Source organism: Notechis scutatus, chromosome 2 (genome assembly GCF_049901735.1).
Source record: "Notechis scutatus isolate UNSWTSFEM ecotype Mainland chromosome 2, rNotScu1.2, whole genome shotgun sequence".
Classification (NCBI taxonomy): Eukaryota; Metazoa; Chordata; class Lepidosauria; order Squamata; family Elapidae; genus Notechis; species Notechis scutatus.
The window spans coordinates 251498782-251515722 of NC_142010.1; the positions used below are offsets into that span (position 1 = coordinate 251498782).

A 16941-nucleotide genomic window follows, 5' to 3' on the forward strand; every position below is an offset into this window, starting at 1 on the left:
AACCCACATTCTTTATGCATAAAATAGACAGGAGGCTGGCACAAGAACATGGCTGAAGATACCTTAAAGGTTATTCAGTCTGACCCTACTGATGCACAAAAATTACTGCCATAGCACCTCTTGACCTGTGTCATCCAATATTAGTATAATCCTCCTGAACATCTGTATAGACAAATATCAGTGAATTACACAGCCAATTTGGAGATGCATGGAATTTATTCTTGCAAGCTATTTGACTATGACTCTTTATGGTTACTTATCAACATTAAATGATATTTAAGAATGCAGTGTTACATAGATCTTTCTGGACAGTCAGTTCCACTGGACTTTATTTTTACTAAGTTAGGGTTAGGTTAGAACAGTACCGTTAAGAACAAAAGTCCAACCAAAGTTAATTACTTTTAACTTCTCACATTTGTTCCACTGGGAGAACTAAATAACTGTTTACATTTCTTAAATGGTCTGAATTACTCTTATCAGTCCTAATATAATTGGGTGTATCAATAAAGAAGAATATTTATAGCTGAGGGTTGAAATGAGAGGTCCTTGGTATTCTCTGAACTTGGTTGTTTTCTTGCAGATGATTCATTATCCAAAGTAGTTGCACTGATGATACCTAGTTTGGGTATTGAAACATCTGCAAGAAAACAACCAAGCTCAGAGAGCACCAAGGACCCTTCACAATTTAGCTGTATTGGATCAGATCTATATATTTGATTTTGATTTATTCGTTTGTATCCTGACTTTATTGTTTTTACAAATAACACATATGCAATACAGCTTCTCTTATTATCTCCACAACAATAGCCCTGTGAAGTGATAATGAGTGGCTGGCCCAAAGTCACTCAGCTACTTTCATCAGTAAGGCAGGCCTTGAACTCACACTCTCCTTCTTTCTAGTCTGATGCCTTAATTACTAGAGCAGGGGTGTCAAACTCATGTCATCATGTTGTTGTCACATGACGTATCATGACTTTTCCCCCCTTCGCTAAAAAGAGGGCAGGGGTGGCCAGCGCATGACGCATCCGGGCCGCTTGACACCCCAGTACTAGAGTCTAGATCCGTGGTGGTGAACCTATGGCACGTGTGCCAAAGGTGGCACACAAAGCCCTCTCTCTGGGCATGCGAGCTGTTGACCCAGCTCAGCTCCGCCGCGCACGCGCCTCCTGCCAGCCAGCTGGTCTTTGGATCTCTGTGGCACATGAGCAGATGCGTGCAGGGAGTTGGGGCACACGCATGGGGAAGGGCGCACACACGGGGGTCACACGTGCATGCACAAGGGTGGGGTACATGTGGAGGGCGTGCATGTGTGTTGCACTTTAAGAATGCACGTGCGCATGCTTTGGGCACTTGGTGCCAAAAAGGTTAGCCATCACTGGTCTAGATCAAACTGGCTGCTTGTGAGCACTTTTTGCTAAGGTTATAACAATGTTGGTGTAAGCATGGAAGTCTCACACAGCAGAAGTAGAGATTTTAATACTACATCAGGCTGGTACCCAAGAAAGATGTTCAGTTTCTCTTGCTGAAATGAGATCCCCCTTCTAGTCCTTTGGAAAGCCAATCTGGTGCAACTAAAAATAGGGAGACCAGGAGTTCTGATTCTACCATAGGCACAAAGCCAGCTGGGTGACCTTGGGCCAGCCTCTCTCTCTCAGCCCTAGGAAAAAGATAATGGCAAATCACTTCTGAAATCCTGCCAAGCAAAATTGCAAGGACTCATCCAATCATGAGCAGTCAATACAGATTCAAAGATATATACTTATCACCCAGTCCTTTAAGTAGAGTTAAGTGGAAGAAAGCAGCAGAAGAAATCCAAGCACTGATTACATTTAGAGCACTTGGCTGCACTTGAGCATGCAAAACGAAAACCAAATAAATTACATTGTCATAGTATTTGAAACTAGCCTGTTTTTTAAAAAATCAGCTTCCACTTCATGATTTAACAGTAGGATGAAGGTATAAATTATGCCATGGTGTTTTAGAGATCTACAGAAAACTTTCATTGAGGTGAAACAGACTAGTTAGCAGAACTGGGAGGATTTTAAAAAACTAAAAATATGCGATACCAAAAAGAATTTATAACCTTATTTAGGCAAGTATTACTAGGCTAAAAATTTCCATTAATGGGTCTAGCAAGAATTCAGCCTGATCTTTGAATAGATGAGGATGAGATTTCTCCGGAGTAATTTAGAAAATTTAGAGCTCAAAGCATTGTTAGAGACTCCACACACCCATTTCACGGTCTGTTTCTGTTGCTCCCTCTGGAAGGAGGTTTTGAAGCATTTCTAGCAGGACTACCAGATTCTGTAACAGCTTTGTTCCCTATGCCATCTGTCTGGTAAACTCGTAAGATTCGTTTTTCTCACTATGTACATGTACACATCTGAACTAGACTGTGTGATTTCTCTGTATCATATAAAATATGTGGGTATATGCAACATTTAGGGCACAGGATGGGGGATATCACAGCTAAAACACCAGGCATGAGGTTGAAGAATTAATATGTGGTAGAGCTGGACTGGAAGAAAGACAAGTTTGGTCTGTCGTATATTATTGAGCAATACCTGCAGAACTCATAAAAAAAAACACCAGGTGAGAAGGAAAGGCTACATCAGGAAGTGATGTTCTCCTGAAAGCTTTTACAAGATTATTATGAGGAAATAGGGTAAACATTTCAAATGATTTCACATTGGAAGACCTAAAGTGATTTTGAAAATGTGTGGAAGTTAAGTTGAAACACTATCAATCAGCTATCTAAATGGATAATAAAAATCAGTAGTAAATGCTCTCTAGGTTTCGAGAGATGCTGGCTAACTTTCTAATGATGAACTAGAAAGATCTGAACTCATTACCAAATCCATTTAAGCTTCTCAACTTGCACAAGACTTCTTTGAAAAATAATTGCTGAAACAGGATTAGATCATCTTGGGTGTCTTACTGTCAATTGGTGCCCGAGGGATAATCTCATAGCATTTGAGCAACCAAAACAGGTTCTATGTGAGGAAAAGTCATAGATAGAACAACTACAGTGATATCCCTTTTCATTTTATTGTACTTTAACTTTTAAAGATATTTTCTACTTTTTCCTCTGACAATGCATGCGTTTTTTCCATCTGTCATTATTTTAAATCATTAAATTAAAAAAAAAAAAGAATAACATGGATAATTCACTATTGGTTGGAACCAAGTCTCTCACCTTTCTCCACTGCTCAGTTAATCTGCTATCCACCTGTCCTTGAGCATCCTAGAACTATACAAGGGTTAACATTTGTTGTTTCCATTGCCAGTCCCTATCCTTCCCTTACCACTAGAACAGAATCCCCCCCCCCCCCCCCCCCCCCCCCCCCCCCCCCCCCCCCCCCCCCCCCCCGCCCCCCCCCCCCCCCCCCCCCCCCCCCCCCCCCCCCCCCCCCCCCCCCCCCCCCCCCCCCCCCCCCCCCCCCCCCCCCCGGAAGGCGTCCTTATTTGAGGGCATTCAAGATTATGCTGTAAGAGACTGAGAAGTAGCTAGAGAAGAAAACCAGTGGATGTAAGAAGAGGCAAACCAGTCCACAGCTGAAGGACATGAAAAAAGCATTGCCTTAATTGCTTGCCCAGAAGCCTGGCTGGGAATTCTACCATTTTCAAGACTGTTTCAAGTTCCATATAACCCCCAAACAAGAACCAGAAAGAAATTTCAGAGTGGCACCTTTAATACTAGCAATCTAGTAGTAATTTTTAATAAACTCAGAGAGAATTTGGGAAAGATTCCATGGATGAAAATCCTAAAGAGGAAAACAACTCAAGAATCTTGGGAAACTCTGAAAAGTATGATCATAGAAGCCCAGACCAGCACAATACTACTGAGAAAGAAAAACAAGAAATCCAAGAAGAAACCAGCATGGCTGCACAAAGATCTGTCTGGCAAATTGAAAGAAAAAAAGGACAAGTACAAAAAATGGAAAGAAGGACATACAACTAAGGCAGAATATCAGCAGATAACCAGAATCTGCAAAGATGAAGTCAGGATAGCAAAGGCTCAGAAAGAACAAAGACTTGCAACAAGTCAAAGATAATAAAACAAGTTTCTTCCAACATATAAATAACAAGAAAAAAACAAGGAAACAGTCAGTCCACTAAAGAGAGAAGATGGCAAGGAAGTAACAGGCAACAGAGAGAAAACAGAACTGCTTAACTCATTCTTTGCATCTGTCTTCACACAAAAAGAAACTATAGCTCAACCCACCAAAAACATAACTGTAAAAGACAGACCAGAAATAAAAGTTAAAATAAGCAAAAAAAAAAAAAAAAGTAAAAGAATACCTGTCTGATCTTGATGAACACAAATCACCAGGGCCTGGTGGATTACATCCCAGAGTTTTTAAGGAGCTGGCAGAGATCATCTCAGAACCACTGCACCATATCTTTCAAAAATCCTGGAGCACCGGGGAACTACCAGAGGACTGGAAAAGAGCTGATGTGGTTCCCATCTTCAAAAAAGGGGGGAAATAAAACAGACCCAGGAAACTATAGACCAATCAGCCTAACATCAATACCCAGGAAGATACTGGAAAAGATAATAAAACAGATCTGCCAACATCTAGAAACAAGGAAAGTAATAACTAGCAGTCAGCACGGGTTTAAGAACAGATCATGCCAAACCAATCTTATTTCATTCTTCAATATAGACTAAATTAGTAGACCAGCAAAATACTGTGGACATAATATATTTAGATTTCAGCAAGGCATTCGACAAAGTAGACCACAACCTACTTCTTAGTAAGCTAGAAAAAAGTGGAGTAGATAGCACCACCACTAGATGGACATGCAACTGGCTGGCAAACCGTACTCAACGAGTAGTCCTTAATGGGTCTAAGTCTACATGGAGGGAAGTAAGCAGTGGGGTGCCACAAGGTTCCGTCTTAGGCCCAGTACTCTTCAATATCTTCATTAACGACATAGATGAGGAAATAGAAGGGGAACTTACCAAATTTGCAGATGATACTAAGCTGGCAGGAATAGCTAACACCCAAGAAGATAGGCTCAAGATCCAGATGGATCTTGACAGACTAGAACACTGGGCCATATATAACAAAATGAAATTCAATGTAGAGAAAAGTAAAGTCCTACACTTAGGCAAGAGAGACCCAAAGTACACATATAGACTGGGTGAAACCAGGCTCAATAGCAGTAACTGTGAGAGGGATCTTGGAGTCTTAGTGGACAACCAGCTAAATATGAGCCAGCAGTGTGCAGCAGCAGCCAAAAAAGCTAATGCAATCCTAAATTGTATTAACAGAGGGATACAATCAAGAGCAAGGGAGGTACTAATACCACTATATAAAGCCCTAGTAAGACCACACCTAGAGTACTGCATCCAGTTCTGTTCACCACATTACAAAAAAGATGTTGAGACTCTAGAAAAAGTACAGAGAAGAGCAACCAGGATGATTAGGGGACTGGAGACTAAAACATATGAAGAACATTTACAGGAACAAGGCTTGGCTAGTCTAGTGAAGAGAAGGACCAGGGGAGACATGATAGCAGTTTTCCAATATTTGAGGGGTTGCCATAGAGAGGAAGGGGTCAAGCTATTTTCTAAAGTGTCTGTAGGCCAGACAAGGAATAATGGATGGAAACTGAACAAGGAGAGATTTAACCTGGCAATAAGGAGAAACTTTGCGACAGTGAGAACAATCAATCAATGGGACAACTTGCCCTTGGAAATTGTGGGAGCGCCATCACTTGAGACTTTCAAGAAGAGATTGGACTCCCATTTGTCAGAAATGGTGTAGGATCTCCCGCTTGGCGAGGGGGGGGTTGGACTAGATGACCCACAACATCCCTTCCAACTCTGATTATCTGTTATCTGATATAGTCAAAGGCTAAAAACCTCCCGTGTGGGAACATGCTTTTAGGAATTGACTAATTAAGTAATTATGTAGCCATCCAATCAGCCTTAGGCAAGGAAGGCCCACTTCTATATCTTCAGTTGCCATGTCATTCTGTAAACAAAGGCTTGGTAATAAGGATGATAGCACTTAGACTTGTATATCTCATGCCATAGTTTTTTACAGCACTCTGAGCAGTTTACAATGTTAGCATATTGCCCCCAACAATCTGGATCCTCATTTTACTGCCCTTGCAAAGAATTGATCCATTGTCAAGGTTGAACTCCAGGCTGTGGGCAGAGTTATTGTGCAATATTGCATTCTAACACATTCCATGTCTACACGTATTGTTGCAACAACTTTCAAGTTAGCACGCCTTTGAGCTATTATATCTATAATTCTGTAAAATTCCAAAAAGCCATTATAATGCAGCAAAGAAATATGGAACATTCTAAATTTTTGTAGTACTAGTCTCAATGTTGATGGAGGACCATAAGGGTCTGATAGGTCATAATGGAGGCCACAATCTTCTAAAACAGGATTTCCTAAACTTGGCAACTTTAAAACATATGCAATTCAATTCCCAGATTCACCAATTCTTCTCAATTCCCAGAATTCCCCAAACAGCAATACTAAGAAATTCTGGGAGATGAAGTCCATATATCTCAATGTTGCTAACCCTGTTGGAAACCCTGTTTTAAAACCAATATGTTGCACCATTGCATCTAATCCTAAAAACACTTTTGCAATCTTGAATACAGGCTATCTCCCATAATTATGAATATGAGAAGTATTGTTTTGATGGATGGCTGAAATATTTCAAACAAGCTCTCTGAAAATCCATATGAATGGTAACTTTCTTGCATGGATTGCAGCATTCAAACAAGTAAAACTATTACTAGGCGATCAATGTACCAAAGCTAGTTACTGTTCTGTCTACATACATAATACCAGTTCCCAGGAGATCTGGCAATCTTTCAATCTTTTTGTGTTTTTTTACATTACTTAATCTGAGAAATTTTAGGAATGTAGGGGGCTGTTTTAATCAAAACAATTAACTCTGCAGAATGAAAATGTTCATTATAAGCACATGATGGAGAGTAGTGTTTCATATATGTGGAGAAGCATTGCAGTTTCTTGCACCACACCCTGAATTGTGCAAGGCAGCCATCAATGTTCCTTCACCTTATATCCCCTGTAAAAACAAAACTACAACTGCCACAACTTTCTGTCTGCTAGCTGCCTTTGATGAAAAGGTTTGTGCCTGACATCTGGCTAGGTTAATGTTAGAATGAATTCCAGGTCCCTCCATTTGTCCTGACAACAGATGCATAAACATTTCTCAGATGAATGGGAGGTGAGGGAAAGGCTATAATTCTTCAAAACACTTCAGGAAATATTTGTAGCTATGCTTCTGGACTTGATTTATATTACTTTTTTTCTTTCTTTCTATGTCTGCAATGCATACCATTGCTGACTCACATCTTAAATTCAGGTCAAGAATTTCAGATAAAAGCCTAGATAGTTTGGATGCAATATATGGTTTGTTCCAGGGTTCCAAATTATCTTGGGTGAAACTGCCAAAAGTTTAACACATATATGTTGCAATTACAGTATCAAATTATATTATATAAGGGACTGCCAAAAAGAAGAGGGGATATTCTCCAAAGCTCCTGAAAGCGGACAAGAAGACATGGATGGAAACTAATCAAGGAGAAAAGCAACTTAGAACTAAGGAGAAATTTCCTGTTAGAACAATTAGTGGAAGGATTTGCCTGCAGAAGCTGTGAGTGCTCCATCACTGGAGGTTTTCAAGAAGAGTTTGGATAACCATTTGACTGCATTGGTATAGGATTTTCTGCCTGAGGGTTGGAGTAGAAGACACCCAAGGCAGTGGGATTAAAAAAATTTTTACTACTGGTTCTGTGAGCATGGCTTCCTGGGCGTGCCTTGGCTTGGTGGGCGTGGCTTGGTGGGTGTGGCAGGGGAAGGTTGCTGCAAAATCCCATTCCTTCCCCACTCCACTAACCTGCTTCCCAGCTCCGTTCTCCAGTGCAGGGCAACAAAAGAAGACCCAGCCAATCAGCTGGGACTCAGGAGGCAGAGAATAGATGGAGGTGGGGCTAGTCAGAGCTGGTATTTGCCAGTTCTCCTCAACTACTCAAACTGGCTCTCCAGAACTGGCCAGAGCCTGCTGAAAACCACCTCTGTTCCAAGGTCTCTTCCAATTCTATTATTCTGTGATATTACAGGCCCACCAAAAACAATACCAGTAGTCCACAACTTACTACCATTTGTTTCGCCAATATTCGTGTTGCAACAAAAAGTGTAACTTATGACTGGTCCTAAGTTGCAGCAATCCCCCAATGTCATGTGATCAAAATTCAGGCACTTGGCAACCGGCATGAATTTACAATGGTTGCAGCATCCCAGGGTCATGTGATCATCACTCATAACTTTCCTGACTGGGTTCTGACCAGCAAAGTCAAGGTACAGGGGAGGTGTAAAGCTGGATTGGCTTAATGACCACATTATTCATTTAACAACTAGTGATTCACTTAATCATAGCAAAACATTAAATATAATTGGGCACAATTCAATTAACTTGCTTAGCAATGGAAATTCTGGTCCAAATTGTGGTCATAAGCCAAGGACTCAGTGGTGGGTTGCTGCCGGTTCGCATGGGCTCACCTGTAGTTATCACCATTGGTTGGGCCCGCCCAGGTGCTATCCCGTCCTATATATTTAACCTTTTTGCTTGCTGACCAGCTGCTTTCTGTGCCTTGCCAGATCTACTCACCCTGGCTGTCCTGCACAGGAAATCACCTTGGTTTTGCAGTGCCATCACTCACATTTTTGGCAAACCGGTTGTTAAAAGTATGTGCAGCCCACCTCTGCAAGGACTACTTATATCCACTTTATCATGCTCATTCATGCCTGGGGTTTTCTTCTCTCCCACTATCTCTATCCAGAGCTAGAAGAAAGTGAAGGGCTAGCACTCAGACCAACTGCAATGAAGACTTTTCAAGTACAGAAAGAAGATAAGTGTGGAATTAGGATCAAGCAATGACATTGTTATCACGAACCACTTTGTGTAGATAATATAATAAATGATTGTTTGGGGAAAAAACACTTACATGAACTTGTTCTGCCTGACTAGCTTAACTTCTGCACATCTGCACATTGTGCTACTAAGGCAAACTATCGTGGTTTGTTCACTTTTGACCTGAAAAGCAGCTACAACTCATTCCCTGAAGTGCTTCACTCTAAAGCTTCCATTAAGCAGAAGTTTCCACACAGTCTGTTGAATATTTTTGCACAAGGCAACTTAATTTGTAAAATGCTGTTTAAAAAGCAGGGGCTGCCTGCATTGTTTCTGGAAGCAGCTTTTAAGAGCCTCCGCTTCCCTTACAAGATCAAAGAGAAGCAACCTCCTGACGTTTTTAAAGCCCCAATGGCTTACCAGGTATCCCGAGTTCATTGTGGTTTGAAATCATGGCTTAGCAGGTGTAGCTGTGGTTTATTCGTCAAGCCATAATAAACAACTCCCACACTTTGGCAGTATTTGAACCACAAAGCTTGTGTAGATAACGGCAACAGCAGCCATTCAAATTAGCCCAGGGTTCATTCTTTGGCTGAGAAAGTTTGGGGGCAGAGTGGAGAAAGTAGATAAAATCACGAATAATCGGTTTTCACGCGGTTATGAAACCAATGGATCTCAAATCAGAAAAAAAAGGAACAAAAGATGCGAAAAACACCGTAATAGCTCATATTCTTCTAACGTTATATTTCGCCAACCATTTTGGTCCTTTCCTTTCTCTCCTTCCCCATTAAGGATCCCGTTAAGGCGCGTGAAAAGAGGGAGAAAGAATATTACACGCCTGGGATTCTCCTCAGCGGCCTCCCGAAAATAGGTTTCCCTCCACAATACCCCAACGCGCAGGCGCGCTCCTGAGAGTCCACCAGCTCGCCAGGTGCGGGGCGCGTGCCTGTGGCGCTTTTTCGCACCTGTTCCTTGCGCCCCTCCCTCCCCCCGCCGCGCCCGCGCGCGCCGCTCTCCTCGGAGCCGGAGCCGCTCTCTCGGGGCGAGGCGAGGGGCGGCGCACCCCGCTACCTGAGCGAGTGACGTGGGCGCTTCCTGGCAAGGGGATGGGCTTCCTCTTGTCAGAGGTGCCAGGGAGGGACGTCGAGGGAGGTGTGTGTGTGTGTGTGTGTGTTTTCCTTCCTTCCTTCTCTTTCTCTCGGAGTGTCCAAACTGGACCTGCCTCCGCTTCGCTTCGCCTCCTCCCGCCTCCCGGGTTCTCCTCTGGCGGAGAAGGCGAACCTCCTTACGCGAGGACACGAAAGAACGAGGAGGAGAGGAAAGTTGGAAAACTTGTTCGTCAACTCCGCCGGCTGTGCAGCCGCTGGTGGCCGCGGAGAGCGAAAAAAGAGAGTGAGGGAGAGCGCGCGGGCGCGCCTGAAAATAAAGAGCATGAAAGCCAACTGAGCGACGGGTCGGAGAGGGGGGTTCCGCTTGGAGGCGCCGGGGGTGGTAAGCGAAGGGACGGCGAGGGGTTGTGGGGTTGGGGTAGGGAAGGAGGGATGCCGCGGATCGGGCGGGGAGGGGAGCCCCGGAAGGCTTACCCGGGGCTTTGTTCTCACCTGACAGTCCACTGAACGCGCCGCTGCCTTGCGGTCGCGCTCCGTTTCTCCAGACGAACCTGTCGCCAGACTGGACTACAAGTCCCACCTTCCCCGCTGCCCACCAGTGCGACAGACGTTACTAGGGAAGCATCTGGCGGGCACCAGGTTGGCGAGGGTGCTGGGCAGCAAGGGGGGCATGAGGGGCTGACTTGAGGGGGTTGCTGGTGGCTGAGGGTCTCTCCTGCCCCCCTCCCTTCTCAGATTTTTCATACCTATAATGTTTTTGTCATGTTTTGGGCATGTGTTGGGGTGGATTTGTGCAGGCAAAATTGTGCCCCATTGAACATGTGATGGACAACTTGAACTTTGGCCTTGAACTAGTAACTTTGTGCTAAGTGCAGATAAGAGTGCAGGTGTGAATTATCTGACATAACAGATAATAGATAATCAAGAGTTGGAAGGGATGTTGTGGGTCATCTAGTCCAACCCCTCCCCCCTCGCCAAGCAGGAGACCCTACACCATTTCTAACAAATGGGAGTCCAATCTCTTCTTGAAAGCCTCCAGTGATGATGCTCCCACAACTTCCAAGGGCAAGCTTGTCCCACTGGTTGATTGTTCTCACTGTCACAAAGTTTCTCCTTATTGCCAGGTTAAATCTCCCCTTGTTCAATTTCCATCCATTATTCCTTGTCTGGCCTACAGGCGCTTTAGAAAATAGCTTGACCCCTTCCTCCCTGTGGCAGCCCCTCAAATATTGGAAAACTGCTATCATGTCTCCCCTGGTCCTTCTCTTCACTAGACTAGCCAAGCCTAGTTCCTGTAAATGTTCTTCATATGTTTTAGTCTCCAGTCCCCTAATCATCCTGGTTGCTCTTCTCTATACTTTTTCTAGAGTCTCAACATCTTTTTTGTAATGTGGTGAACAGAACTGGATGCAGTACTCTAGGTGTAGTCTTATTAGGGCTTTATAGAGTGGTATTAGTACCTCCCTTGCTCTTGATTGTATCCCTCTGTTAATACAACTTAGGATTGCATTAGCTTTTTTGGCTGCTGCTGCACACTGCTGGCTCATATTTAGCTGGTTGTCCACTGAGACTCCAAGATCCCTCTCACAGTTACTGCTATTGAGCCTGGTTTCACCCAGTCTATATGTGTACTTTGGGTCTCTCTTGCCTAAGTGTAGGACTTTACTTTTCTCTACATTGAATTTCATTTTGTTAGATATGGCCCAGTGTTCTAGTCTGTCAAGATCCATCTGGATCTTGAGCCTATCTTCTTGGGTGTTAGGATAATCATTCCATTCATCTAGATCTCCAGGTCGAGTTGGAAAACTTAACTCTTTAAAGGACTTGCAGAAAGGCTGAAGGGGTTGGGAATAATCCAGATCCTGGGAATTTATTTATTCAGTGTATGGCATATCATGCACAGACTAATAATATATGCTAACATTTAACCTAGATTAGTAAAACACAATAACATATAAGTGTTAAAAAGATGAGGGTGAAGGTTCATTCTCTGAGCTTGTGGGTTGGTTTCCAAACATTTCGTTACCAGGGTAGGTAACATCTTCAACAGAGTTTAGGGGGTTTCGGTTGTCCTTCCATTTATAAGGGCTTTGGGTGTGGGTGTGTCCAGTGAGGGTCTTGTAATGGGTTAGCTATGAGTCATCAGTGAGAAACTTGCAATAGGTCTTGTGATAAGGAGATTACATCAGATCAGGGTCATTGAACTGGTGGTGGCGGGGTTGCGTGGATTGGTTGAAAGTCTCTGATTGGCTGTGCAGTTGATTTAGGATTCTGAGGGTTTGTAGACTGGCTGTAGGTCAATATGTCTGTTTATTTTTTATTTATTTTATTTGTTTATCAAACATGTACAAGATAACAAGTATAGGTATGAACATAAAAATGAACAAAGGAAGTAAATACAGATAAATGGGGACAGTAAGACAGGGACAGTAGGCATGCTGGTGCGCTTAGGCACGTCCCCTTTAAGGACCTCATAAGAATAGGGTGAGATCCACAGTAGACAGTGTGAGGTTGAAGCTGTGAGGGGTTGAGGCTGTAACCACAGAATCAGGTAGGACGTTCCAGGCATTGACCACTCTGTTGCTGAAATCATATTTTCTGCAATCGAGTTTGGTGCGGTTAACCTTGAGTTTGTATTGATTGTTTGTCCATGTATTATTGTGGTTGAAGCTGAAGAAGTCGTTGTCAGGCAAAATGTTGATGGAATTGCTTGTGGAGTATTAAAAAGATGTATGTTCAAATACCATTGTCTAGCCCGGGTTTGCCAACCTTTTGGACCTCGGGGACCACCAAACTCATAATTTTAGATCCCAGGGACCACTAACCAGTTCTGTGGGTGTGGCCTAATTTGTAGGTGTGGCTTGGTTGGACATGGCTTGTATATAAATATTATAAATATTTATATAAATATTGAATTTTTTATAAAAAAAGAGCAACTTTTACCCAAAATCAGGCAAAGCAGGCAGGCAGATTGAGTTGCTTGCAGAATCACAGATTCATTCAGAAATCTATCTATCTGCCATTGGCTAGCTCAGTCTGTCACATAAAATTTGCTTGCAAGCAAACTCATAAAATTTGCTAGCAAGCAAACTCACAAAATTAACTCACAACACACCATGTGTGTAAATATTGAATTTTTTTTATTTTAAAAAAGCAATTTTTACCGAAAATCAGGCAAAGCAGGCAGATTGAGTTGCTCACAGAATCATTCAGTGATCTATCTGCCATCGGATAGCTCAGTCGCTCAAATTTGCTTGCCATGAGTCTCCGCTGAATTTGCTTGCAAGCAAACCTTCAGTCCAAAGGGAAGCAGAGCCGAAGATCTAAAGACTAGCTAGAAAGCAAGAAATCCAACCACTTCCTGCTTCCTAGCTAATCTAAATCTCCTGGCAGAGCAGAACAGATGATGGTCGGAAAAAGGAAAAATAGAAATTTTAGCAGGCAAGTTTGCCAGGTAAGGGGTGAGTGGGCGGGGAAGGTTCCTGCAGGCCATGTGGGTGGCGCAGCCTTGTGTTTCTGCCCAGCCTGGATTCATTGCTTTCGGGGGGGGGGCTCTGGGGGTGAGATTTCTCTGCGGCCCACTAAAATTTTCTCACGGCCCACCAGTGGGCCAAGCCCACCGGTTGGCAACCGCTGGTCTAGCCTATCTAACTACTGAAGCGTAGCAACTAGTTAGTATAGTTAGTTTATGACTCACTGGGCTGTGGGGATCCAATTAGATGAATATAATAGTAGGAGTTAGCTCACTGGGATAGCATATTGGGCAATTTACATGTTGCTTTTCATTTTGGGAAGAAACCCCCTGCAGTCTATATCAAGGGTCTCCAACCTTGACAACTTTAAGCCTGGCGGACTTCAACTCCCAGAATTACCCAGACAGCTGTCTGGGGAATTCTGGGAGTTGAAGTCCTCCAAGTTTAAAGTTGCCATGGTTGGAGACCCCTGGTCTATATCGCAAGAGTTGGTCCTTTCCAACAACCATCTGACTCTCTGCCTACCCAAATCTTCATTTGGAATGAAGATGTTACTTGTATGAGTAACAAAATGTCTCAGTTTTAATAAACTGTGATCCAGTTGCCATGATTTAACCCTTTTAAGATATTGAAGTGCAGCATTGCTTATATTTTAAAAAAAATCAGGTGACGGTATATGCCTTCAGACGGTTACAATGTCATCTACAGTTTGATGTGGGACCCCTAAGTCACACTGAGGGGAGATACTATGCCCCACTCATACGGAATTCCAGCAGACGCTATGTGAGGTGCGAGTCCTATTCAAGATTGTCTGTTGCTGACATGATAGTTCAAAGCCTGACACTCTTTTGTGGGTCATTTATATGTCTTCCTATGTTTGGGCGTTCAGTGAGCTTTCCATTGGGAATCGATGTTAAAGTTGTGCAGATGTTGCGCAAGTGATTTTGGGGATAATCCAAGGAGATTTAATTCAGTTAATTAAGAGCACAGATACATTTTTGCCCATTGCTTTCGAGTTTTCCCCACTTAGGTTGAATCCATATGACACAGTAGGGTGGGCTTGGTTTGAGGTTCATTCATTATACAATTTGAAACTACTTGGCGTGGTTAATTGATGGCTCAGTGGGCTGTGGGGATCCAGTCAGATGAATATAATGGTGAGATTTAGCAAACAGTGGGTTAGCATATTGGACAAGCAAATCTTTTGCTTTTAATAGTTTGTATTAAAAGAGTTTGCATGTATAATGTGAAATACATTGAAAGAAAAAATATAGCAAATGTGGAAGAGAAAAAAAGGAAAAGACACCAAGGGAAAAAAAAGATAAGAAAAAGAAAAGATGAAAAAATATATAAACAGTTGGCTTTTGAACTTACTCTTGAATTGTATCCTCACATACAATTCCAGAAATTGTTGGTTATTAGTATGAAAAATTTGAATTGTATATTTTTTCAAGATATTTATCTATCCTCTATCTATCGCTCATCTCATTTTGAAGCAACTTTAAAGTTAAGACATGGAACAAAATTAAGGAGGATATGTTAAGATGGGAGAAATTAAAATTATAACTGTTGGGGAAATTTTTTATGATAAAATGGTGCTTTTGTTTCAGACAATAACTGTTTTGACAATTGAACCATTCAAGCAAGGGCAAACACAATATTAATAATATAGGACACGTAAACATTTCAAGGATGCACAAAGCTCTTTTCCCAGGACTCAGTAAAAAGTATTCTCTCATCTTCTACCCCTCATCCTTCATTTAATGAATTCATGCACAGACTGGGTTTTTTTTATTGCTGGTTTTATTAACTTAGCTTTTTATGTTTTGATTATGTTCAGTGTATTTTTAAAAATGTTGTGAATAGAAGTCATGAAAGAACAGCATTAGAAACTTTCTAAGTACGGGTAGCATATCTTTGAAAGTCATTTTTATCTTACTGCTGCATTCTAAAAGATACACTCTACATTCAAGACCGTAGTTATAATCTATATATATATATATATGTAAAAGCGAAATACCACTCATGCATCATCACAAAATCTCCAGAACCGTAAAGCCTATAAACTTGAAATTTGGCACGTATGTTCCTCTTGGCTTCTAGATGCTCACTAAGAAAGGATTTTTTGAAATGACCATAAAAGTATTAGTATTTCATATATTATTATTAACTGATGTTAAGGAGTTCTCTCCCCCTCCCCACCTGAAAAGAAATCTGTTTCAAATGCAAAACACAAGCAGAGGAGAGGAGCTTCAGTTTCAGTTTTAGTTTCACAGCAGCAACCAGCTTTAGTACAGAACAGTTGAGCTAAGCCACGCCCAGCCTCCTTGCTGTCTCTTGCTCACACAGCAAATACTGTTTCAATTTCCAAACAGTTCTCAACTCTCACACACTGACAGGATGCTAGACAGATGAATACCAATGGATGCTGATAGGCAGAGGCACAATTTTTTCCCCTTATTTTCCTCCCCAAAAAACTAAGCCCAATTATATATTTTCATAGCGAAGCATGGGTATAGAGCTAGATTATATGTTATTCAAATTCAGTTTGTTACCCCTATTTACCAGAAAAATAGAAGTCATGTACATTTGCACAATTAGTAGGCTTGAGTGACTTTTCACTCACACAAAGGCAATTTTATGGGGAAAACAAAAACATAGAATCATAAGTTTGGAAAGGACCCCAGGGATCTTCTAGTTGAAAAACCTGCTCAAGGCATGAGCCTTATACATTCCCAATCAAATGGATGTCCAGTCTATTTTTGAAAACCTCCATTGTGACCCATAGCTCTTGAGAGACAAGCTATTCCATTGATTAATTGTTCTCGCGTCAGAAAATTTCTCCTTACTTCTAGGTTAGATTTCTCTTTAATCAGCTTCCCCCATTACTTCATTCTCAGGTACTGTGGAGAATAAGTCAATCCTTCGTGATAGCCACTCAAGCATTGGAAGACAGTTATCATGTTCCCCTAATCCTTCTCTTTGATAGGCTAGACATACCTAGCTATTCAACCATTCATCATATGATTTAGCCTCTACATCAGGGGTGTCAAACTCAAGGCTTGGGAGCCAGTTCTGGTCCACAGGGTGCTTAGATCTGGCTTGCCCTGGAAACAGCAAAGGACCAGCCCGTGCCCAGCCCTCCCGAGCTCCGTTTTATCTGGCAGAGGGTTGCAGGAGGCCGTCACAGCCGAAAACTGAGCTCGGGAGCCCATTTTCCCTGGCACAGCTCTTGGGCCACCACAGGCATCCCCAACATGAGTGATGTCGAGCTGGCCATGCCCACCTTGGCCACGCCCCTCACCCCGAGGTCAAACAACCCTGATGCGCCCCTCAGTGAAATCTAGTGACACCCCTGCTCTAGATCCTTTGCTGGCTGACTAAATTTTGCAAGGTAAGGAAGGATGGGTGGAGTTGCTGAAACCTCAGAGGAGCTCTTGACACTC

General features: G+C 42.5%; 1 protein-coding gene across 2 annotated transcripts in view; it reads left to right on the forward strand.

Annotated features, from left to right (window-relative positions):
• Window positions 1-10047: 10047 nt before the first annotated feature.
• ATP8B1 (ATPase phospholipid transporting 8B1) overlaps window positions 10048-16941 on the forward strand; it is a 99237-nt gene continuing 92343 nt past the window's right edge. Inside the window, exon 1 of one of the 2 annotated variants that reach the window (XM_087958583.1) lies at window positions 10048-10404. The gene's annotated coding sequence lies outside the window, so the exon portion shown is untranslated. Of the gene's footprint in view, window positions 10405-10508; window positions 10662-16941 lie in introns of those variants that run through there. The other variant, XM_087958586.1, reaches the window with a different exon arrangement.